Below are 25789 nucleotides of genomic sequence, written 5' to 3' on the forward strand. Positions count from 1 at the left end.
CTGCTATTAAGTGAAAGTCGGGCACTCGGCGTCGTGCTGCTGATGCAGACACGCCCGTGCCGTGCAGTGCCATAGTGAAAGCTCAAAGCTCGGCTCATTCAAGTCAAGTCGCCTGCGTTCGTTCGTTGTAGCCTGGAGGCTTACACTTGTCACCATTATTTCCCCCTCCCATTTAGGTATCTTAGACACATCACAATGAGACTATGACATTATCATTGCGCGCGCTTTGTGTTCGCGTATTTCGCCGGTTCCTTGTGGTAATTTGATGTGCCACATTCCGCTAGATGTTTAGCAGTCAGTCAGTCTGGTACACACACAACCAATAAGCAAGCACATTGCCGGTGCCCTGTCCGGCTGTCCCTGACAAACTATAGTAGGCTATATGGCCCAAATAGGCATTAATTAATGTCGAACTAATTTGATCACTTATACGCGTGAGATTAGCAGATTATTCAAAGAAACAAATACGTCAAATTATCAAATAGCCGATAGATAGATAGATAGATAGATAGATAGATAGATAGATAGAATATTTCTATCTATCTATCTATGTTGTGCAGGCAATAGGCACTATAACAACTTTACCTATAATGGCAGTTCCCACTATCACCCACCGTAGCCTTTACACTTTCACATGAGCCACCATATCCAAACCAGAACGGATAGCCTATCAGTGGACACTTTATACGCTGCACGCATATTAACAAATAGTTTATACATTTGTAGTACTTTCCCTCTATGCGGCATAAATGGCCACCCTAGGAACAGTCAGTCTGTGAGTCTGATGTGAAGTAGCTTATTATTACTAGCTTTGGCAATAGCATGTACACTCAACACTCAACATCTGTCTGCCGTAGGCAGCCATGACAATTATTTACAAAAAGTGTCAGATTAACAAAAACTCCATTGTACACATGTTATTATTGACTTACCCCAGCCAATGAAAGTGGGCTAATACAGCAGATGTTGGTGGGTAGGACCCATTTAACATGATTTCCATCCTCCAGACATTGTCTTAACGCATTTCGATATGCATTCGCGATGGTGCACAATTGATTCCGCAATCATAAAGTCTTCTTCTTAGCCTTGTTTCACGATATAATTCAAAAATCCATTGGACGTGAGCGACAATAACCTACGTGAAAGTGTCAGCAGGAGACAGTAGACAATCTCCCAGTTACCTGCATCGGGTTAAAGACCCCACCTTAATTCCAGTACGATCCAAGAGATGAAAAAGATGAGAGCCAGCCGTTAGAATGAAAAAGAAAAAGAAAATCCAAAGCTGTTGAGTCCGACGACATGCAGCGTCCGAAGGGTAAACGCGTCACTATGTTAAACACTTAGCCCATTGGATTGTCACAGGAATATGCTGCTATACATATATTTTTGCGATATGACGTTTGGCTCGAATGGGATGTAAAATCTGGATGTAAATCTGTAGTTTAGACTCATGTGAAGCTGTTCCCTCGCCTCGAAGCCACTGAGACAGACGCATTGGAGGTTGGCGTCAAATTCAGACACGCACACGCGTCGCACGCCGTCTTATTTTCCAATCGAAATAGCCTTATAAGCGTAATATCGTCAAGGTCGAGAACTATACTGGTGAACAACCTAGAGCGTTCTCCACTGATTAGGCTATAATGTGGTTTATAGACTAACACACGCCTTTTGACTATTGTTTTGTTTTCCGATACTGAAGCAAATTTGTTGTCGTAACTTCCTTGTCTGCAGCGCATTGAAGGAATCCCAGTTATCCCACCCACGCACACATGTTTTGTTTCTTCTTCCTAATACTATGCATGCCCATGCGAGCAATTAGTTACATGACTTGGTTTGTCCACTCCTTCAACGAAACAATGCGGTCGATTTCTGCGGGCGAGGTGGAATACAATCTTGCTGTGTACGAGAACAGGCAACCTTGCAATGCGTCTACATGCAGTCAGCATCCTTTCACTCCCACCTGCCTAATATGGGAACGATATCATGAATACATGTTTCCATGCAATGATTGCAATCATATCTGGGGCAAATGCAGAGGAGAGCAAATAAAGTGCAATGGACATTTGCTGTTAAGAAACAATATTGGCACCTTGTGAATTGTGCAGCATTGCAGCACTCAGCACTGATGTAATTTGGGTTTTAATTAAACCTACAACACGTGTGATTTAATTCTACTGTAATGACACAATTTGTGGTCAATTTGCAACACTGCTGCATGACCAATTGTTATACTTCGGGATAGGCCAGTATGGACCAGCACAAATGGTGCTGCATGCACTGAGGGATTTCTTTGCTGCTCTAAAAAAAATGAAGAAAAAAAAAATCATAGCCTAAAACAATTCCTGCCATGTCATCAGCATTATTCACAGGAACATAACATAACATTATTTCCCCTATAATCTGAAACAATCCTTGTATTACAATTGGCTACAGCAGCAGTGTGAATAATTTGACCACCAACAGGATTCTGTCCCAAAAACAATAGATGGTTTGTGAGTGTGACAGTCATGGTCAGTCATGGTACTTAAGACACGCAAAAGACAGCCCCACGGGCTGTATTTTGCGTGTCTTAAGTACCAGGTCTTATTCCCTAACTTGAGTAAACTAAAGACCTGGAGGTGTGATCAATGCTCTTTGGCCACTCAGAATAGCCAAATGGCATTGATCACGCCTCCAGGTCTTTAGTTTACTCAAGTTAGGGAATAAGACCTGGTACTTAAGACACGCAAAATACAGCCTGTGGTCTTTAAACAAATACAAACTGAACTGAAAAGACAAAGAACTCTTGATGCACTAAAAAAGAAACTGCATGACACCATGGCAAAGTATATATCAAAAGTGAAAAGATATACGCCCGTACAATGGGTTTGTATAGGAAGGGGGTGGGGCAGGTAAAATTAATATCAAATATCTAAACAGTACTGAATCAAGCAACTTAGAAACTGTCTGGAGTGTTAACATAAGCCTGAGTAGTGAGTAGACAATGAAATGAACCAAAACAACATTGAAAAAGTGAAAAATCCATTTAAATATGACTCAATTTAAAGCCTGTGTGCAAAAGTATTTCCTCTTTGATAATGATCCATGGTTGATACAGTTGCCGATGTTCTTTTCTTCCAAACACTGTAGCCTACTGTGGTGACATCCAACAGCTCATTAAAAAATACTGGCTTTGACTTTGTCACCTCCCATTTGCATCTTACCCACGCCCCCTCCCTCCGATAGTCACAGAAAAGAGCTTCTCTCCCTAGGATCTCTGCCTACTGTTGATACGCCTGGGGAAATCTACACCCAATCAATGGGCTTGGACACCAGAGAAAACCAGCAGTAACAAACCTACGTCCACTGCTTTGAAAACCAATCCCAATGATACCTTCTCATAAGGAATGCCCGAAAGTCTTCGTTGGTTCTGTGATGCTGTTATTTTTAAAAATTTCCAAATCCTTTCGACCTAGTTTTAGCGTATTTGTGAAATTTAGATGTATAGTATATGCAGGGATCTTTGATCGGTATTCCTATCTGCCTGTCTCCACTCTCCTTAAAGGAAAATAGTGATATTTTTGATCACCGATTAAAAAAATGCTTAACAATACTGATGCAAAATATATATTTTTTACATGTATCAATTACATGGATTATGAAGAAGCTTCACATTCTCTTGTCTATTTTCCCATTTCCTAGTTGGTGTGATTATATTGGGTGCGACACACATGTTCTGAGTGACATGATTCAATATGAAGTCAATGTGAGGTACATGGTCCAGTTACGCTAGAAGTCCAGCTCCCATTTGACCGCTCGTGCTTGGGTAGCACATTTGAACATGTACCTGTTATTTCCAGAATCCATATCCATTAGGACCATATAGGAGATCAGCTGAACAAACACATTTTCCAGTGTCTGTGACCTTACATTGATTTTGTTTGGCTGTAAGAATGTTATAAATAAAGACAGTTCTGTACAGTATATGAACAATATTGTCTTCCAATAGACATGAGGGCCAGGGAGGAGCACAGAACAAGAGAAATATCACAACCAAAGATGTACATACAGGATCTGTTCTCATATTACCAATAATTAATGTAACCGGTATCTAGTGGTCTGCACAAGCACATCGGTCTGCACGGGCACAGGGTCAGAATAACAGGATGACCTGAGATCAGATTCTAAAAATGTCTTCTACATCCTGACAGTTTTCTGAAAAAGCTATGTTTCTGTGTCAGTAGTCATTTATTTTTAAAAAATAAGCTCGTAAAAATAAGCTTGTAGCGCGCCACTCGGTGGCGCGCGATGAGCTTGTAGATCTGCTATTTTTCAATAGCTAAAGCATAACATAATGCTAGCACCAAAAGGGGTTCCCGCCCAAAAAGGGTTACTTTTAACATGGCCCCCAAGTTGTGACAATGAAACATTATTTACGTATGACAAACCTTCTTGTTTGAATAGCTGTCTATATCATCTCTAACCGGTTTAGTTTTGTATTTGTCAGCCTGTGGTAATCTTTGTAAAATCTATTGGTTTTAGGTGGCCCTACATAAATCCACTGTGTCACAGAGCCCGCTATAGATTTTGAGTTTCACAGTATGAATTATATGAGCCCTTTAAGAATGAGCATGTTCATGAGGTGGGTGAACACATAGAGTAGAGCTCATGTGCAGAATACTGATAGAAACTGAAAAAGAGCTACAGGCGAGGCCATTCTTCTATTTATGTCAGCCTACACTCCATGGGCTAAAGATCCCTCTCAGAGTAATGCACTGTAAAGTGATTGATTGATATGATATTGAGAAATTGGCTATCTTAAATGTCTTCACTCACCAAAGTGATGAAATTACTGCACACTGGTCTTTGAAAGCATAATAGCGGATTAGGTCAGTGCATCCAATTTAACAAGGAAACTCGCCATCTCCTAGAGTGCAGGGCATAAAGGAGGGAGCATTGCACTCAGAACCAGCATACGGCCGGGCACTAATATGCTCAGAGGGCATGCTTAATGACCTACAACATAGGCCTATTACATGTAGATGTTGCCCACTCCAGGTGCATGTGGTTAGAGGTTCCATAATGCTATTTGGACACACCATTGTTGCACTATTTTAACAAATTTCTCAGATCAATTTCCATTAAGGACACAGAAATCCCCAGTTTCTTCCTCCATGGCAGAGCCCGGAGGACCAATAATGTGATGTTCCATCAGTTTCTTGATGCATGGTCTTCGTGTGCGTGTGTGTGTGCGTGCTGAGCTGGGATTAGGAATAGTCTTGTGACAATGAAGCACTGTCTGCAAGAACAAAACATTATTAGTGGATCATGGGTCCTACAGAGAGCCCAGCTGTCTTATTTTCAAATATGAGTGAGCACTGAACACATACTGTGTGTGAACACAATTGCGTAGATTTTCCTACTAGTTGCATAAAAATAAAACATTTGTGTCCTCTTTTCCATTTTCACACAATTGGAATTTGTCCTCTGCATTTTCCCATCCTTACTATTAGGAGCAGAGGGCAACTACTGAACAGCACCCAGGGAGCAGTCTGTACCTCCTGAGCTGCTGCTAGCTACCCATTATAGTTGGCATGTTTATGTTAGGTACAAACACTCAAAACTGGCCATTCATTGTCAATGACATGCAATGTTTCTGTTAGGACAATGTTTCTGTTTACACAAACCCTCAAAGCTGGACATAGCTGGAGGGGCTAGCGCCCCTCAAAAAAAGAAGAAAAAATATTCTCTTTTTATAATCCTATTATCAGTGGGGAAACTAGGAACCCATTTGGTTAAAATATACAAAATGTACAGTATATTCTTGGAAAATCTGTGTTGAGAGACTATAAAGAAACTTGAGCAATTCTATTTACAATCTACAATATTACAAGTAAGACGCGCAAACGCGGGAAGCGAACTCAGCTCGTGTGTGTGTGGTTGTGTGTGTGTGTGTGTGCTACAGCTGCGCCCTGTGTGTGTGTGTGTGTGTGTGCTACAGCTGCGCCCTCTGGTGGCGGGCGGGTGGTGTAACAGCGTGACACACACACAGACATTCAGCCCTTGCTGTCATAGTAAGTGGCTCACTGCGTTCGCAATGATACACTGACAAGCCCGGTTTTAATTTTTAACAGTTGCTCCTGTGATGCCCCCCTTTTTCGTTTTTACTTTGAGCCATTGCCATTGTAGTCTCTGTCCAACATGGCAAAAATATATAGAATAAATATGTATACAATTATGAACCCCGTCCCCTTATTATTATTATTATTATATGTTCACAGTAAAATGTTCACAGTATGGTAATTAACATGAGGATGTATTTTCACAGTATACTTTTCTTTTCTTGTTCTAATTTTGCCTCCTAAATTGAACCCAAGTGTCACCTCTGTGGTAAGCAGGACCTGATAAATCAGAATCCTTATCCCAGGAAGAAAAGATCTCGAGGTACCATGGCAACAGAACATTCAAAAGAATAATTTTGATGAGAACAGCGGAGAGAGAGAGAGAGAGAGAGAGAGAGAGAGAGAGAGAGATAATGTGTTAGTCCAAGTGCAAGAGCAACAAAGCTTGATTGCACACAAGTATCATGTCATGGTTCTTAGTGCTTATCTGGACAACGTTTGCAGGCACTACACTACACTGCACTACACTGTAAAATCCTTAAGTGTTAATTTAACAGACAGTGGTCTATATTTACACCAAATGAGGATTTTAGTGTGTAGTCCCCTTGTCAGAAGACAACTGAGATGGACCTCAACATTAAGATCTTCATGGAGATGGGCGACAGAGACCAGCTCTCTTTTAGAGCTAGCTAAGTGAGGCCACAAAGTGTTGGCATATTGATGGAAGGCGCAAAGCTTTAATTAATATTACAGCCAGATGAGGCCATCACATGACAGACCGAATGCCAAGTGGTTAGGGCGTGTACAGCAAGTCACCAGCCGACATGTCTGTGAATGGAAAATGCCCGGAAAATGCCTCAAAGCGTAACCACTTTAATTGACCGGGGTCCCCCTATACTAGGTCAGCTGATTTGTTCCCTCAACACCAACTGTCTTCGCCGACAATATGATTGATTGATTGATTGTTATTTACAGTATGTAGAATGGGTACAGTTCAAAAGAAAATACAGGTCAATACAGAAATTGCTACTGAGGATATAACTTGTTTACATCAGGGTCCTCCATTTTCAATTCATCAGAACATTGAAAGACGTACAAATATCCGACAAATACGATCCGAATCTGGGTTGCACGTGGTTTGTTGAACTCCCTCTGGTGTTGTGATTGTGGACTTCGTTGACATTAAAGATGGAGTGCCATGATTGTTTTCCGCCCTCAAACATGATCATCAGGTGAATTGTGACGTGACGTGATATATAAGAGGGGTCGTATTTTAATTGGGACTAGACTATTTGACATTCAATGTTCTTTTTCCACAAATGAGTCTTGAAAAATGGGGTCGTCTTATAATCAGTGTCGTCGTATATTCGGCACAATACGGTATTATTATATAAGGAGGATTTTTCTTTTTTAAACGTGTACAGTATTTGTTAAAATGATTTAGCTTCATTAGCTGTTGTTAGCTGTTGTTGTATGATAAAGGGTTTAGGGGTTAGGGGAGGGGATGATATTGTGATCATTGGCACGTTTGACTGTCAAGGTTTCAGCCTCCAGGAAGAAACCCTAAATACAAAGGGAAGACACCATTGCACATAATCACACCAAGGGGTCTAATGAAGTATTGTCACCTCATAAACACATGAAAAACTGGAAAAAATACAAAACTCACAGCACTTCATCTTTAAGGAAGTGCCGTGAGTACATGGGTATCTTAGTGGTGTAGCAAATCTTGTAGAACAGCGCCCATTGCAAGTTGCTGTACTTTGTCGTCAACCCTAAGCCAAGAAGCCATCTGCCTTGCTGAGATTACTATTTGATCCAAAGAGAATGGATTCAGTTTTTCCCAGGTGTAAAGATACTGCAGTTTGTTATCAGCGAGCCAGGTGCTGTTCTACCGAGTTCGGAGCCAAGTGCCTTTTCAACCTTTGTTCCCTTTCTTGTGCAGGGGGGGGGGGGGGGGGTTACTTTGGCCAGTTTGAAATCTTGGGGGACCTGTTCCTGTTTGATGGAGAGGTTTATTATGTGGGTGATGATTGGAGCTATAGAGATGGCAGAGTCTCTGAGACATTTGGAGGGAATATTGTCATGGCCAGTGGCCTTGTGGGGTTGAAGGGCACTCAGTTTTTTAAGTACCTCCTCCGTTGTTACCATCTTTACAAACACCTACGTTTCTGTAGAAGGCTTTGATGTGCTCTACACCAAAACGCCCGGAGTGGGAGGGCAGTTTGTTAACCAGCGTTGTTGCAATGATTGAAAAGAAGATGTTTAAGTAGTTGGCTACGTCAAGCTTATCGTTCGATTTGATGTTTATGTTCAACCTGCATTTTTTTCCTGTCCGTAACCAGTCAACCGCGAACAGGAAGAATTTGCAGTCACAAGCTGATTTACATATATTACGAACAGTAAAGGCCCTAGTATGCTTCCTTGTGGAACGCGGGGGGGGGGGGGGGGGGCAGTACTGTTCCGTTCACCTCCACCATCTGTTCCCTCCCCAAGCTTACAACGCACCTCAATGTAATGCGTTGAGTTAGCTTATATCTTGTATTTTCAAAGAATGTGTTCCCCCAGAATAGAGACGCTATAGACGCCTTAACAGACGACGTCACACTGATAAGCAACAGCATGTGCGTACATACCGGCAACACAAGAACCCTGCCTCTCATAAGATGCAATGGAAAAGTTGTAAATGCACTCACATATAAAATAAATGCCCCATCAAACTTTCAGATGCTGTTTTTCTCCCAGTGTGGAGGAAGAATGATTAGGATTTTTATTGTGATCTCTTGCCCTTGAAATATATAATCCTTGGTTTCTGTTGTGTTCGAACAATAATAGCAATTCAAATCAGTTGTCAAAACCACACCTCCATTCGCTGTCATAAGTACGGGAGGTGCGCTCATGATCACGGCAGCAGAGCCTGTTTGTCCATATTGTTCTAGGGTGCACCTCACTAGCCAACACACAAGAGGAGGTTGGACTGAAATCAGCGCTCCCCAAAACAACAGGTTTGGAGATCTGTTGGGAATTGATTACACATGAAACAGTCACCCGTGCGCCCAGTCCCAATGTTTGTAAACAAATAATTAGTCTATAGATTGGAGTGATTAAAACAGAAAGAAATGGTTGAAGGCATTTCTTTTTTATTAAGAAACTCAATTTAAAATCACACAGAAGTGGCATTCAGCATAGCACTCCGACTGTCTATCTTGGGCAGTTATTCTCACTCGCCAGCACTCAGCAAACAGACCAATGTCCTGACAAACATAATCAGTCACAACACTAAGATGGAGAGAGTCTGTCAGCAGAGAGGTGCAGACTGATCAAACGCCTTTTTACACAAGTCAGTAGTTAACTGAACATTACCTGATGATTATTCTGTTTTGTAAGTCACACATCAAACATTTTTGCATACAATATTAGCATTTTGTTCCATGTGTGAGTAATTGTGCAACGTCTATTACATAACAGTGATCACATATAGAATACACGTATGAATATTAATGTCTGTTGTTTCATGTGGGTGGAAAATGTATGCCACATAAATGCAGACTGTTACATCGTCATGTTGTGCGTTTCCTGGGATGTATAAACACTATTGATGAATCATCTGACACAGTGAGTTATGTAGACATGATGGTATTGGTATGTCAATATGCCCTGCTGGCGATCAAATGTGGTGGTGTCTTTCAGAATTTAGGTTATTGAACAGTATGAACAGGATATTGCACTTACAATGAAACTTGCAGTTATGTTAATTTACAAATGTTTTGTCAATCTAGCCTATATGACCCTTTTATTGCTGATGCATACATGCATTTCTGTATAATGCTTTTTATCTCAAGCAGTACAACAGGCCCTTGCTACTCATTCCCACTTCCATTACTGCATCAATTAATACTGTACGAAATATTTATGAGAAGAACATATTCAACTTGTCAATGTCCTGCTGTTGTTATTATGTTTAGTTGAACAACTGACCATACTGTATTCCAAAGTCTTGTTCTTGTGGCTTGAAAGTCAAGTGATTTGTGTCAAGTGATTTGACCAGAAATGTAAAAAAGAAGTCTCTTCTGATAATGTAACCTCGTAAAAATTGTCATAGACTCTATATACAGTACATAGTCTACACGTGACCTGACTCACTCTAAAAACGTCCAGGTCTGCAGGTAGCACATACCGTACATTGAGTGCAAGAGTCAAGGGAAAGGACATACTGTAATAGGTGAAGGTGAATGTAGAGGTTGCCTTTGATGTACAGTAGGATCCACACTGTAGTGTTATGAGTATGTATGTGGTAGATGAGTGTTAGCTGTTAGGGTTCACTGGTTGTATGGAATAGAGGCTACCAAGGTTATGGTAAAAGGTGAATGCTGGCCAACGACGTACAAGATTGGTGGTAATGTCTGAAGGTCCCACAACCTGAGCACAACACAGGGACAGAGAGAGAGCAGCCCTGATCATCTCCTCTCAGCCTCACTCTCTGATGGAGTGTGTTATCAGTGGAGGCAGGCAGGCCAATTCACTTATAGAGTAAAGGTTATAGCCACTGGTTGAAGCAGCCTGAATCACAGGGAACCACTCTGGGGTGGAGCTGGACTCTTTCCCGTGGGGCAAGCAGTGTGATTGAAACATTACTGATGCTCAATGGTGCAATGGAAAATCAAATTGAGCAAGTCCCTGACGAGGAACGTGTAATCTGCAAGCATCACCAACTATGACTTTATATCTTAAATAGCGTGAAGAAATGCAGAAGTGTTTTAACAAGAAAAGCATTTCCACTTAGATGTTTAGCTTAGTTAACTCTGGACTGACTGGGTGTTGTGCTGTTTACCCAACCTTTCTGGTTTCCTGAGCATACAGGTAAACGTAGCCTTTCCTGTTTCTTCTGAGCAGTATGATTTGGATTTTTTGTACAGCAGTTATTTCCTAACAGTTACCTAAAAAGCATATACTGATTTTTTTTTATATTGCTTTGATTGTTGTAGTCTCAGTATTTTGCCTTCAGGCTCTATAGTTTTATGGCCTTTTCCACTCGTTTACCCTCGGTTGAGACATAAAATGGTGAGTTAGACATTTGTGGATTTTTCTCCAGCTGGCACACAGTATAGATAATATGGGACAAGCAGTAATGGGACAAGCAGTAATTGAAGCTTTGCAGGATTCTATTGGTACCATGGTCCAACAGGAAAGCACTGAGGCAGTCAGGCCTATTTCCATTTCAGTTCATTTCATTGTTCTGTTGTAGTAAAACACGAAAACGTCTCTGCCCGCTTCGTTTGCTGCCATGAAAACATAAATCTGCCACATTACTTTTGTTACTTTATTCTCTAACAACGTCTGTCTAATTCAGCACGCACTGTGCAGTTATTGGCTTCATAATGTCAACTTTCTTTAGGGAAAACCCCCCTGATGTCACGAATCTTACAAGGTAAGCAGGTTAGAACAGCTGTTCAGGTTCTATACTTCCTCCAGTGTGGCAGCATGTTCACTTCAAAGCATTCACACTTGCAAAGCAGGACGTCTCCCTCTGTGATACGTTGACGGCTCTTTATCTATACATCACTTGGACAGTGGCGCTTTAGGTCAAACAGCTGTTGTTACTTTCCAATGGGGACGTCAAGTGTGTTCACCGGAAGAGGGAGCACATTGAAAGGCTTAGAGGCGGAGTCATCCCTAGGGCCTGCAGCTTTATAGATAACTCTACAATATTGTACGTGCGCTCAGCCCACGTTTTGGCCTATAGGCCGTTCTATTTTCAGTTGTCATTTCGACCACAGTTGTGATAGAACTCCTCCACAGCAAAAAAAAAAAACGAAAGCAAAAAAAAACAACAACATTAATTTCCCCAGGCGACCATCATTCAATATTCAATAGCCACTGTTCTGCTGCACCAACTGTGGATCAAGCGATTGAGATTGCCTCCTCTGACCAGTAGGTCACCAAAGGGTGTTCAATAGCACTCATTTATGCAAAGAAAACAATCAAACTCAAAAATGGAGTTATGAGGTTTCCTCTCGACAGCAACGATTATGGAGATATAAGGGTGGCAGCGGGGGCACAGTGTACAGGGTTAATTTTCGGGCCTGATGAGAACTCTAGTGTGGCAGTGGGGGCAGTGTCTTGAGTGTACAGGGCTTGATGAGGGCCCAGGTAGGGCTGGGCCTTCATTTTCGGGCCTGTTGAGAACTCGAGTTTTCCCCACCTGCCTGGCGTGGCTGTACTTAAGGACGGGTATCAGTCAAAAGGGAGATGGATGGGGAATAATCAACATATGGAATGTCAGAACAGGTCAGCTCCATGTATGGAGATCTACGGGTTTAAGGTCAGAGGTATAGAGTTGCTGGTCAATATTGATGACATCAGGGATATCCATATATGGGCATTCCCATATGTGGGCTTAATATTGATATTGATATTGATTTCACATGTCACGAGACCAACCAACCAAACAACTGACTGACTGACTGACTGACTGACTGACTGACGGGAAATGCACGATTTCATAGTAAATGTGACCTACAGTCGCAATGACTGATGTCACAGGCTGGCTAAGTCAGGGATCCACTCTGGAACCAAATCTGAAATCAATTTTCTTCTTTTCTGTGGCAAACTGGCTAGAGTATAAATTCTACTCAGTATCTCTGTAACATGAGCAGTTTATTTTTTGGGAGTGCAGAGTATTTTGCTAAAATTTCACCTTGTTTGAACTAGTAAAACATTGATGCAGTATAATAAATATTTAAGTGAATAGGTTTTCTCTAGTCTAGGGATATCCTTTAGTTAGCTTCCCAAGCTGTGGTGCGTGCACCACCTGTGGTGGGCGAGCACCCGGGGGTGCGCAACATGAAAAGGCTGCTATGGTGTTATTTTAAATATATGAACATAATTATATGCCAATACATGGCAAGTATATGCAGAATATATGCACTTATATGCCACATATGTGGATATGAAATATTATGTCTCATAGCATAGGCCTATTTATGTCAACATATACTTATATGGATATATTTAGACATATATGTAGACAGCCAATTTTGATAATATGTCACATGATAAACATATATGTTACATATAAAATTAAAATATGTTCATATATTTATTATTTAACTTTCCATCTAGGGGGGGGTGCCAGCTAGGTCGGGAGGTTACAGGGGATGCACAGGCCAAAAAGTTTGAGAACCGCTAGCTTAAGGGAATGCATGTTCTTTGCGTTCCCTATGCCTGGGGAGATAGCAATGTGTACACGTTTTACACCTGTACCATTTTGATATACTGTACATAAGCAGCTGACAAAATGCTGATCAGTGGGTTGTTGGTAACAACAAACCTTCTTGGTTTGTAGATATATAGTACATGGGGGTTGATTTAGGACTTCTATTTTACTTACTTCTATATTACTAATCTAATTACAGTATTATGATCTGGGGGCGTGTGGTATGTCATATTGCAATTTTGGGCATGTTAAGAAGCGCTTTTGACACCCCGCGGAGTGCGCAAAACGGCCTTGAATTAGTCATGGGTGTGTTTAAGGCGTGTTTGAGACGTACCCAATCAACATGTCTGTACTATTCTATTTACCAGTCAGCTGATGTCACATACGGAATGCGCACTTTGGGGATCGTGGTAATACATTTCTGCAGGCTGGCACCATAGAAGACATGACATGACTTTGTCACATTTGGGTTAATTATTCCTATTGCACTGCATGCTATCACCTTTATGCCTCAAAAGAACAGACCCACCTATACCTTTCAGATCGGAATGGAACTGCGAGTAGATAGCAGCATATTGGGAAATTGGCAATCCATGCGTAATGTTCCCAGAATCGTCGAACCCCCGAACATGCAAGTTCGTTTGATATTGTTTAATTCGATAACGATAGAACCATGTACCATACAGCGAATGAAAGCAAGATTCCTAAGGAATATGGAGATTTTTACATTTAATAAAACGGTTGAGAAATGAGATGTTTATAGGCTAATATCAACGTTTTTTTATGAAAGACAAACGGGCTGTGAACTTGAAGAGCTCAATCACCATCCCGACACGGAAGAAATATAGCCTAGTGCATGCATGTATATGCACTGTTGCAATTGCACACAGTAGCCTACACACGCTCTTTATTTGTTTCTATTGAAAAACACCAGTAAAATAACGTTTATTATATTTTATTTCATTCAAGTCACGACAAAGGAATGAGTTGAATGCATGCTGCGTAATGCTGTGGCCCCGATGGTATGTTCTTCGCTGAGTTCGCTCGTAGCATTTTATTGAAGAAGACTTGAATCGGGTGTGATACAGCATATGAAAGCAAACTTCCCACGGATTATGGAGATGTTTTTATTTATTTTTAAGGTTGAGAAATGAAATAATTATGGCCGTTTCTAATCTCAACATTTAAAAAAAAAGAAGACGCAAAACGAGGCTGTTGCCATGTCTCATAGAAACAAGTAAATAGGTCTATAAAAATAAGCGCATATAACAGGGGTCTGTAATAGAGCACAGCACGGGTCCATAAAATTGGACCCGGCCCGGAACGGACCCGGTGATATCAGAACCGAACCGATCCGGATCCGAGAACATTCTAATTGGCCGCACCCGGTCCAGAACCGGACCCGAAATAATTTGACCCGGTCCGATCAGGAGCCGATAAAAACAGGTTCGGATCCGAAAAAAACCTACCCGTTCCGAAAGACCCGACGACCCGTTACACCCGTGGTGTGTCCAATCCTATATTATGCTCATTTTCACTGTGATTATGAGACTGAACGTCAGCAATGCTGCATGCATCACCCCGTCCTCAAATGAGCGCTGAAAAGCGCCAATCTACAAGCTCGCAATGCGTCGCATGGTTAAGTAGGCCTACAGTTTGTGTCTTGCGTTGCACAATGTGTACAATCAGAAAGGACGACGTGCTGTAATAATTAGGCTTTATTCCAGACTGCGGTGGATCACTTTCACATCGGAAGGCTGACTTCACACAACTGACTGTGTATGTGACCGGCCGCGCACACACTGTGACACACCCACCACCAGTGGATACGTTCCATTTCCAAATCCTCGAGGCGTGTATTTTAGAACATAATCATTACAACCATAACGCATAACCATAATATCATGTCTATTTTCAAAAACTATTTTTAAAGTTGAAAGGTTATATATATATATATATATATATAGTGTAGCGGCCAGCTATGGCTTTAGCCAATGGGACTGTCTTGGGGGTGTGACTCCTGCATAGAGTTATTATTACTCTATGGACTCCTGGGACGGAGGAGTGAGTGACGCGGCATGTGAGCCTGTGAGAGGCTGTGTTGGTAGTTAGGTTGAGAGCGCAAACCTGGCTAGCATGTACACACACAAATGCTGTGGTTATATGGATGATTGTTGAACTATAATAAAGAGAGATCTTTATCATTGGAACTACGTCTCTGCCTCCGGTTCCTGGGATCGTTACAATATATAATAAAGCTCGGGTCCTGCACGGGTATTTCGGGTATTCTGCATTTCAGATACCCGAAACGAGATCCGCAGCTTTGAAATGGAACCGCCCGTTCCCCGACGGCACGTCAATATTTTGCACCCGACCCGGCTCGGTTCTCGGGTCGGATCTCGGGTATTCGGGTCTGGGTGGACCCGTGCTGTGCTCTAGTCTGTAACCTATTTTAAATGAAGTGCCATGTTTTTATTTTCTAGATAGTGAGTCTGCCATATCCAGATTAATTTTTAATGACACCACATTAAAATAAAAAAACATATTTTGATTGTCCACAAATATAAAGTTCTTCCTTCTTTTTAAATATGTTCTTGCACATTGTTATAATGATCATTATATATATCCCCCTGCAGTCAGAGTTCATAGTTTTAATGAATGAATGTGATGCATTGTGAGCTGGTATAGATCTGCTATTTTCAAAAGTAATCTTGGAATTTTTTTATTTAATTTTTGGATTAGCCGTCCTTAGTTGGGCAAATGCATTCATCTGGGGATCCTTGACATGGGAATGTGCTGTGTGAGGATCACTGGTTTAAACAACATTAGGAGAAAAGTCCAAATAACCACTTTAGAAACAAGAAAAGCAACCACAAAATAGTACAACTACCAATATTTACAAGCAACTTTACAGAAAAAGAAGCCGCTTATAATAAACAGACATGGCAACACTCTAGCAGCCTCTCAGAGCCGCTCAAGTGTCAAATCAAACAGTGCTTTTTGCGTTTATGAGGTGGTCAGACCCACGTCTAATCGTTATGCGCTGAGTGTCTTTAGGTCAAGGGGCTTAATAGCAAATTGCGCAAAGCGAAAATAATTAACATATGGACACTCCCACAATGCTAAAATATTCAGGAACGCGGTAAGCCATAATGTGTGTGCGTTCAACACGGCCGAGTGCGTTCAACACGGGCCGATATGCCTTTCATAATACGAATGTGCGCAGAGCGAGGCCAATTTATGTATTTCCATTGGTAAAACGCACCTTCAAAATCTACCCAATGGTCTCATAGCAATTCATGTTGGTAACAGGAAGAAATAAGACAAATAAATGAAACTGAAAGACAAGAATTTAGATTTATAGATCTATAGCCTACATTTAAATGAAAGCTTTCAGTTGAAGGCAGTGTAGTCTGTATAGGCTTCTTTTTGCAGCATTTTCTACCGCAAACATTATTTTTAGAGTTTCTAGGAAGAGTGTGGCATCCTTGCCTAGGCCCCAAGATAGCGTAGCAGTTGAGGTCGTATGCACAGAAATGTACGGTGAATAAATATGTCATTTCATAGCCCTGTCCATTCCCATGTCTCTTTTGTCACTTCGCTGTCACCTGGGTGCCCCCCAAAAACCATTGACACCATATAATAGTCTATTGCTCTATTGCTCAGTTGATGTCCCTGTCCCTGTGTGACACACACACAAACAAACACACACATCAGATCCAACTACTAACACAACCAGCAGAGAATAACAAGTAAGACGCGCAAACGCGTGAAGCGAACGCAGCTCGTGTGTGTGTGGTTGTGTGTGCTACAGCTGCGCCCTGTGTGTGTGTGTGTGTGTGTGTGCGTGCGTGCGTGCCACAGCTGCGCCCTCTGGTGGCGGGCCGGTGGTGTAACAGCGTGACACCACACAGCGTGACACACACACACACAGACACTCAGCCCCTGCTGTCATAGTAAGTGGCTCACTGCGTTCGCAATTAATTATATAGCCGCATACTCGTAGCTGCCAATGCCAAATATGTTATTGTGGACACAGAGATAAGACCGTTTCGGACAGACAAGCTAGGATCTTCAGGGTCTTCCCTGCATTGTTGAAGTGGCACTCCACACAGCCAGTCTAAATGGTGTCTCAATTGTTGTTCCTCCCTCTGTCCACAAATCTGCGAGAGAGAACCGATTCATATTATGTAAGAGAGTCAAGGCAGATGGCACGCATGCTGTGGCGTGGGATCATGTCTTGCTCATCTTATCTAGAAAGGATCTAAAGGATTCTTTATGAAGTCTCACCAAGGCCGAGAAAATGAGCCCAAGGCACAAAAGGTGTTTACTTCAAGGAACTGAGAGCTCCTGTGCTGAAATGGAAGAATCTAAAGGAAGAATCATAATGCAGGACATGTGTATAGTATACATCTTAGAAAAACACAGAGGCCAACCAGGATTAAAAACGTCTTGAATGTGTAAGGTGCTTCTAAGAGTAACAGGACAATATAGACTTAAAAAAAGAAAAAGAGATTTAAAACAAAGTTTATTCCATAAAAGCTTTTATCATTTATCATCATTTTTGAGTGCTATGATCGCTTTTTTTTTTAAGTCTATTGTGTATTTTACCTTGTGCCATAAGAGAGGCAGAGCACACACTCACACACAAAACGGGTCTCTCTGTGAACCCCATCTTCAAGGTAACACTATAGGTAATCATTGAAGTGCAGTTGTCAAACAAAGAACAAAGAACAAAAAAAATGCCTCATTTTACACCAGCCGCAAGATCACGAAAGAGTGAATCCGACAGGCATCATTCATTCTGTATGTCAGATGGACTGTCAGGATTACCAAATCCTTGTCGAGAGAAGTAGTGGAGGTTCTGCTACAGTGTGATATGGCACAGTTGTGCTTCAATGCATCCAGCTCACTCTTGATTGCCTGACATTCTTTATCAACAGTCACGTATTTCCGTTCCCTTGGCAACGGTTTCGGTTTCCTGTTGATACAAAGAATTAGGTCTCAACCTTGAACACCTTGTAAGTGGATGACAGACACCCTGGCTGCTTTCATGTGTCTGCAACTGTATACACTGTAATGCAATGATCAAGAGTGAGTCTTTTTTACACCCGCATTCGGGGAAAAAAATATGCAGTTAAAGGCAGGATTTCATGCAAAACAAAATATGTAGTATACCTTTTGAAATGCCCTTGTGGCCTATGTTATTTGGGGAAAACTATCAGGGAAATCAAAACGAGGTTAATAAAAGTTCCATTGAGAATAATGATGAGAAATCTTCTGTTACAAGACATTTTAATGCTGTGGGTCATGCAGTCAGCCCTTTGAGGTTCCAGGGAATTGAAGTTGTGAACCCCTAAAAAGAGGGGGTGATAGAGACCGAGCGTTACTCCAAAGGCCTATTGGATTCATACACTCTATACACTTTATACAGTTTAAAAAGCATAGACTCAAGGTGTGAGTTTACCATTGTGATGTATTCATATTTTACTATGTACATATTTATGCTCACATGATTTTTAACCTGTCTTGAACTGGTACCATAAATAGTCTTTTTGATACTGTGTAAGATGATTGTATCTCATATATAAATACCACACTTCCTGTTGTCATAACGCTGACGAAGGCCAAGCAGGCCGAAACGCATTCGTTATCAACTCTCGTCAGAGGTAAATAAATTAATGTGAAAAGGATTGATTTCATCCTGTATATTTGAGCCTTGTACCGTAAAGGATTTTGTTCTAACCTGGAGTGCTGCGGGTTGTTTGCTTCGGCAGTACTTTTTTGCTCATGTGTCTGCAACTACACTGTCATTTGTTAAAGAAAACTGTGGTTCAGTTGTCAGGACTCGTACCATAGTTTAACCATGACTTTTTGCTTAATGTTTATTTACAACATGGTCTCAGAAAACCCACAGAACCCTTTTCCACCGGTTGGTTCCGGCTTGGTTCCGGTTGGTTCCGGCTATCCAAAAAGCTATTGTGGACAGCCGCAATATGCATCCATTGGCCATCGGCCCTGCGCGCGACATGGCCCACAACTCAATAGGTGGATGAATGTCTATGAGGAAGAAACCATGCAGTACAATGTGATAAAAAGGTGCCTTCACAGGTCGGATATGTTCTGCAGTTGTCAGAATAATTTCCATGCGAAAGGTTTCCATGCATCAAACATTATGGGTGGTGACCTCAGTGTTGCCCACAGAAGATATTCATAGGTGGTTCGCAATGCTGTCTGGTTATCGTGTGTCAGCAGATTAGTATAGCATTGACTTGACCATAGACCGTATATGTATCTCCTCACTTCATGTTCTTTTTTGGTTCGGTTTTTGGATCTTATAGCCTGGGATCAATACCATGTCCGGGTTTGTGAGTGGAAATAATGTTTCATCACCAGACGGCCGAAACCAACGACTGTTCATTTTGGTATAATAATTGTTGGTCTTGGTAGTTTGGCATGTCCATCTTTTATTCTAACTTGTGGTGCGACTAGCAAGACTACTGTATATGTAAACGAATTTGCTATGCGGTGAACAAAAACAATGCGATGTCAACCGGAACTTACTATAAATCAAATGAGTCTACGTGCATATAACTTGCGGCTTAGCAATAATAGAAATTGAAAAAAGGTTTTTGCGAGTGAGAATAATGAACAGATGACAGCCTCCGTTCTTTCAGGAGGCGTGTTACAGATTCCTATAGCATTCCAAGATTGTGAAATAGTAGTCTGGCTTGAGACTAGACCATGCATGAATATCAACATCAAAAACAAAATTTTCCCCTTAATCTCAGTTTTATATTATTTATATATTATATGTTATTACGCTAGATTAATGAAATAAAGGCTACATGAGAGACGGAGCAGTGAATGGACGTGAATGAAGTCATAGTTGATGAGCACTTGAACACCATAATCAATGTATCCAGTTTAATGTCCAGTTTAAGAGTATACACGTCTTGAATTACAGAAGCTGGGTAAGCGTAGAGTAAACCAACACCCTTTACCTACTTTAATATATGATTCCCTCTCTAGGAGAGATTTGTCAAGACAGCATTGATTAGAGCTCTGGTAGGAAGGAACGGGTGACATGCAGAACATGCTGAAACAAGCATCCCCACAGCCCACTGCCGCAAAGCCAATATTTCATCCTGATCTTTTTTCCAATACAGAGTAGGGACTCAGTCACAAACATATACACACCTGATTTAGTACAGCTTCAAAAAAGAAAAGAAAATATATAGAATTATTGATTAAAACAAAACAAAAAAAAATCGTTTTTTGGTCCACCAGACTGCTACAGTATGAATCAGAAATATATCACATACTTTGATATTAAGCCCTCACTAATAATTTTGTTTGCAAACACAACATAAATGCTTGGCTGACAGTATCTTCACATTATTCACACTGTTGAATGAAAAAAGAATTAAAGCAAAAATCATGATGGATCAGAAAACCTAACAGAGCTGTTTGATCATTTGATGAATACATTTCCTGATGGCATTTACAATTCAAAGTTGTGCTTTGATTGTTGTGTTTGCATATTTCATAAGCGCTGGTGGGTCCTAGCAATGAAAAAAAGAAAATGACCCGGAATCAGTGCTGACAGTCTGTTGGCTTTCTCTTGTGTGGTTAGTTATGGAACAGAGAGGCATCTTGTCACCAAAGTCACGGATGGCAGTAGGGAAAGTGCTATTTAAATGATGTGGGGCGAATAGAGGACAAGGTAGAGCATTAAACTATTCTCAGTGTTCATCTTCCTCCTGTGATGAAGGATTTCTACTCGGGTGGCAATGGTCTTTTCCAAGATAATACTGCCCCAGACCTATCCACAGGATGAAATAGATGAAAGCAATCTTGGTCCTTACTGCCCAGCGTAACACTTGTGGGTCATTCTGAGGCCGTTTTGGAGACCTCCATCAAGCACTAAAGATTAAATATCTCCCGGAAAGAAAGGTGTCACATCCTAACAATGGAATTGATCGGTAACCAAATGTATTTTAGCGATGTGCAGCAATCCATTTATTTGTGGTGCAGTTAATAATTTATGCTCTTCATTTCCTATTCTGAAGATTATTTCAGTAAAGTTTGTCCTGCAAGACCAATTTTTATTTCAATATCAAAAGGTGTTTCAGTTGTGTTAGTGAACTATAACAACTATTATGCACGCACACAATGGAAACAATTCCCCCAGGACTGTTTTACGTTATCATTTTATAGCCTTAATGTCTGACTGTACCTCTTCCTGTTTCAATTTCTGACTAAGTGTCTATCAATGATGTTGCAGAAGACAGCTTGACATTCTGTAGTATGAAACATCCATAGCTATGATTGACAAGCCCATCAATTTATTACAAACTTAAGTGACTGACAATTAGTACATAATTCTATTTCATAATCATAAACCCTGAGATCGAGGTGACTATGCATAAGGATAATGAAATGTGTCGACAATTACATTCAATTGGGCTAATTACTTCAATCAACTCCCACATAATTTACAATAGTCAATTAATCAATTCAGCTGGAGACATTCATAGGGGTGAAAGTGAACATTTAGCTCCTAACTGAAAATGGTGTTTTTAGTAATGTTTTTTGTTTTGTTTTTTTGCATAAGGTCAAAATAAAACCGATCAAATGTGCTTTTCTCCAAGCATACTATACTACTATATACGCAACCAATACGGAGTTTCAAAACCATGGACAGCAACACATATACAGGCAAAGCCGCAATGACAGTTTCAGAACCATGGACAGCAACACAGATGATATGAAGGCAGAGCAGCAATGGTAGTTTCAAAATCATGGACAGCAGCACAGATACCCACCCCCAAATGAGTCAGATTGCCATATTTTATACTTTGTCACAGTTTTGCACAAAAGTATAGCTTCAGATCCAATGTAGAAATGGTTTTAGACAAGGTTTTTCACCCCGCCCCCCAAAACATTGCAGGAATGTCACATTTCAGCAGAGCGGTGGCTTTGAGATGGTCTAATGAAGTTATCACAGCAGACATTAATCCGCTGAAGGTGTCAAACCTGGCCTCGAATGAACAAATGAGAGAATGGATGATAAGGATGTCTTAATCCTAATTTATACTGTCATATGATGGTGTCACATCAGCCTGTACAGAGCAGCTATTTTCTGCATCATCATCGAACGACAGAGTATAAATTAAGCAATAGGGGCTTTGTGACACTTGAACCCGCTATAGCTTGTGTAAATAAAATGTTGGCCTCGGCTGGAAGAAATATGTCTGCCTGTGTCATCAAATTGTCGATGGCACTTGCTGAGTACTAGCAGTTCACTCTGGGGTTGAATCTACAGATCATACGTCTTCATTCCGCTACAGCCAAAGAGCTATGGGCTTACAAACTTTAAACCACTACATCTTGTCCCAGTTTTATTTCCTTTGATGCTCAGTATAGCTGTAGCTGGATGTGGAATGGATGTGTGCACGTAGGCTACTGTACCTGCTGTTGTCATGGGTTGGATGTGGAATGGATGTGTGCACGTAGGCTACTGTACCTGCTGTTGTCATGGGTTGGATGTGGAATGGATGTGTGCATGTAGGCTACTGTATCTGCTGTTGTCATGGGTTGGATGTGGAATGGATGTGTGCACGTAGGCTACTGTATCTGCTGTTGTCATGGGTTGGATGTGGAATGGATGTGTGCACGTAGGCTACTGTATCTGCTGTTGTCATGGGTTGGATGTGGAATGGATGTGTGCATGTAGGCTACTGTATCTGCTGTTGTCATGGGTTGGATGTGGAATGGATGTGTGCATGTAGGCTACTGTATCTGCTGTTGTCATGGGTTGGATGTGGAATGGATGTGTGCATGTAGGCTACTGTATCTGCTGTTGTCATGGGTTGGATGTGTGCATGTAGGCTACTGTATCTGCTGTTGTCATGGGTTGGGGCTTTTGTGGCTGTCCCTGATGGCCATTCTGGACATTTATTTGTTCTTAACTTGTGTGTATTGCTGTCGCCTGCCTACGTATTACCCACCACACACCCTTGTTTCCCACCTTACCTGTGTCTTATCCTTGATTGCCATTGGCCTGATTGAGTTTGCCTGTGCATTCCGACAACCCCCCCTCCAAAGCCACACCTTTTCGAACCCCCCGATTTCAAAAGCAATGCCAGTCGTGTTTAAACTCTGCCTTTTCCTCAGTTCAGTGCTTAGTCTTTTATGGGCCTTCAAGCCCCAGATCTCATTTGGTTGGTTTTGTTTTAGCCCTGGATTGATTCACCTGGCATTCTGATCATGCATCAAAGCACTTAAGAAATAATATATCAATCAAAAATGCATGCATGTTTTGGGTAATCTGTGTCATTCAAGCATCAGATCTACAGTAAATCACACTACTTGGCACCACACACACATGCATGTTGTGTGAGCGTGCGAGAGAGGAAAGTACACAAAATGTGATTTAGTGTTTCCTAAGGTGGCAGGGGGACAGGAGAGTAAATATGTAATTAATGTTACAAATAATCAGCATGGAAACAACTGTTGTGTATAAGTAATGAGTGTATAATAACATGCTGTGTCAAAGTATTTCATATCTTGTATCAATATTTGTACAATACTGGGCTGTGTGAGTTCAACCAAAGAGTCACGGTCTGTGTATCAGAGGTTTGATTTATCTGGGGTAGTCATTTTCTGATTCAAATTGTCGTGGTCAAATAGCTTAGAGTAGCATAATGCTTATCTGTAAGCGCTGTGTGGCAAGCTCCCATTGTATTTATCTTTGTTTTTAAAGCTCCAGAACTCTCTGAAACTTGAAAAACTGGTCTATAGACATTTGGGGTATTGAGGATGCATTATACAATGACTGTACCTGCTTTGGGTAGCCCCTGTGTATTTGTATTATGAGATATATATATTTCTTAATATTGTTCTCTATATTGCACTTTATTTAAAATTATGTTTGTTGTTTTGTAATTTGTTGTGATCATGTTCTACTCAGGGCATAATGAAAAAGAGAGCTCTCAATGGTCTTCCCCGATTAAATAAAGGTCAATGACTCACTTCCTGACTCACTCTGACAGAGAATCCTTGCTCCTGTGGGGCCAAACAGAAAATAGCAAAATCAGCGTAACCAGTTGAAACCTATATGCATAGGCTATTTGAAAATAGCAGATCTACAAGCTCACAACGTGTCACAATGCAACAGGCTTGTTTTGATGCTAAACAACGTTTGCTGTGGACTCTCTGGAACTCGGTCAAGGAACCCAGACCCCAGTTTGACAAACCCTGTTCTAGGTTGAGGATGAGGAGGGGACTAGGAAATGTGGTTGGTCTTGTAGGAGGCGGCGGATCGACTGGTTCAGGTGGATGGTGCTAGGGTGAATGGCCCTTTTAGGCTGCTCAACAGTGCCACTTTTGCAGCTGTTTGTAGGACAGACAGACAGACAGACAGACAGACAGACAGACGCTCCGTCAAAAACTACAATAGCCTATACACAATAAGCCACAGAAACATAGAAAACTGAAGTTGAGAGAAAGGAGACCATACAATTAACAAATGAGCATTTTAAATAGCTGACCCTATCCTATTCTCAGTACTAAAACTATACCGAAACCTAAACTTAACACTAACCCTGACCACAGTACAACAATGTTAGACCTAACCCTAACGCAAAAAGCCCCCAAAAAGCTAGGAGGGTGTCACTCGTGACTCGTCCCTTCTTGTACTCAAGAAGGGTGGACCTTCGGACGCACAGAACAGCCGAGCGACAGCCGCCTCTCAGCCCTGAAAGTGCACCCGCTGATTGTGCGTATTGCATATAGTCTTTTTCTTATTGCTGCATTCCTTGGCCCCTCTTATCGCTACTTGCAGCTATATATATACACACACACACACACACACACACACACACACACACACACACACACACACACACAACAAATTTCTTCAAGTACAAACTTTACAAAGTAACAGATGTGTTCCACATGGCAAGGTAGATGTGTAAACAAGTTCCGTAAATTGCTCAAAACTCCCAGCAGAAAATCATGTGTGTCTTTGAAAATGGCAGAAAATCTGTGGGCGGAGCTTACTGGTCATAGTGACAGATGTGTTCTGCATGAGTCAAGACACATGTGTAAACAAGATCCATGGATTTTGGCCAAACAAGGCACGAGTTTGGCCTGTTCAAAGTTTCATTTTCAAACAATTGCTATAGCGCCCCCCCTTTGGCCAATTGGAGTAAGACTAGTTTCAGTGCTATTTGGCATGACTGTGGCGCTGAGTAGGGGCTCAGCGTTGGATTCCTATTAATAAAATGTGCACTGCTAATCTGCCAATACGTCTCAGTACAAAATTGTCACTGGGCCTCTGTCCCCAGAGAAGGCCCTGACTTTACTGAGACAAAGAAGTGTGAAATAGGACACCAGCCATTAAAGTAGGAGGAAGCCAGCAGCTTTCTCCCACAGGCCAACTGACACAGCAGGAGATCTGATAAGG

At 41.4% G+C, this 25789-nt stretch overlaps 1 protein-coding gene across 2 annotated transcripts in view; it reads right to left on the minus strand.

Moving 5' to 3' along the window:
- Nucleotides 1-25789, minus strand: part of LOC310864983 (leucine-rich repeat and fibronectin type III domain-containing protein 1-like) — a 228644-nt gene that overhangs the window by 164703 nt on the left and 38152 nt on the right. The window contains exon 1 of one of the 2 annotated variants that reach the window (XM_083773899.1): nt 933-1684. The exons of the other annotated variant lie outside the window; for it this stretch is intronic. The gene's annotated coding sequence lies outside the window, so the exon portion shown is untranslated. Of the gene's footprint in view, nt 1-932; nt 1685-25789 lie in introns of those variants that run through there. 2 annotated transcript variants of the gene reach the window in all.

Source organism: Protomyctophum parallelum, assembly GCF_964188405.1.
Source record: "Protomyctophum parallelum genome assembly, chromosome: 9".
Taxonomy (NCBI): domain Eukaryota; kingdom Metazoa; phylum Chordata; class Actinopteri; order Myctophiformes; family Myctophidae; genus Protomyctophum; species Protomyctophum parallelum.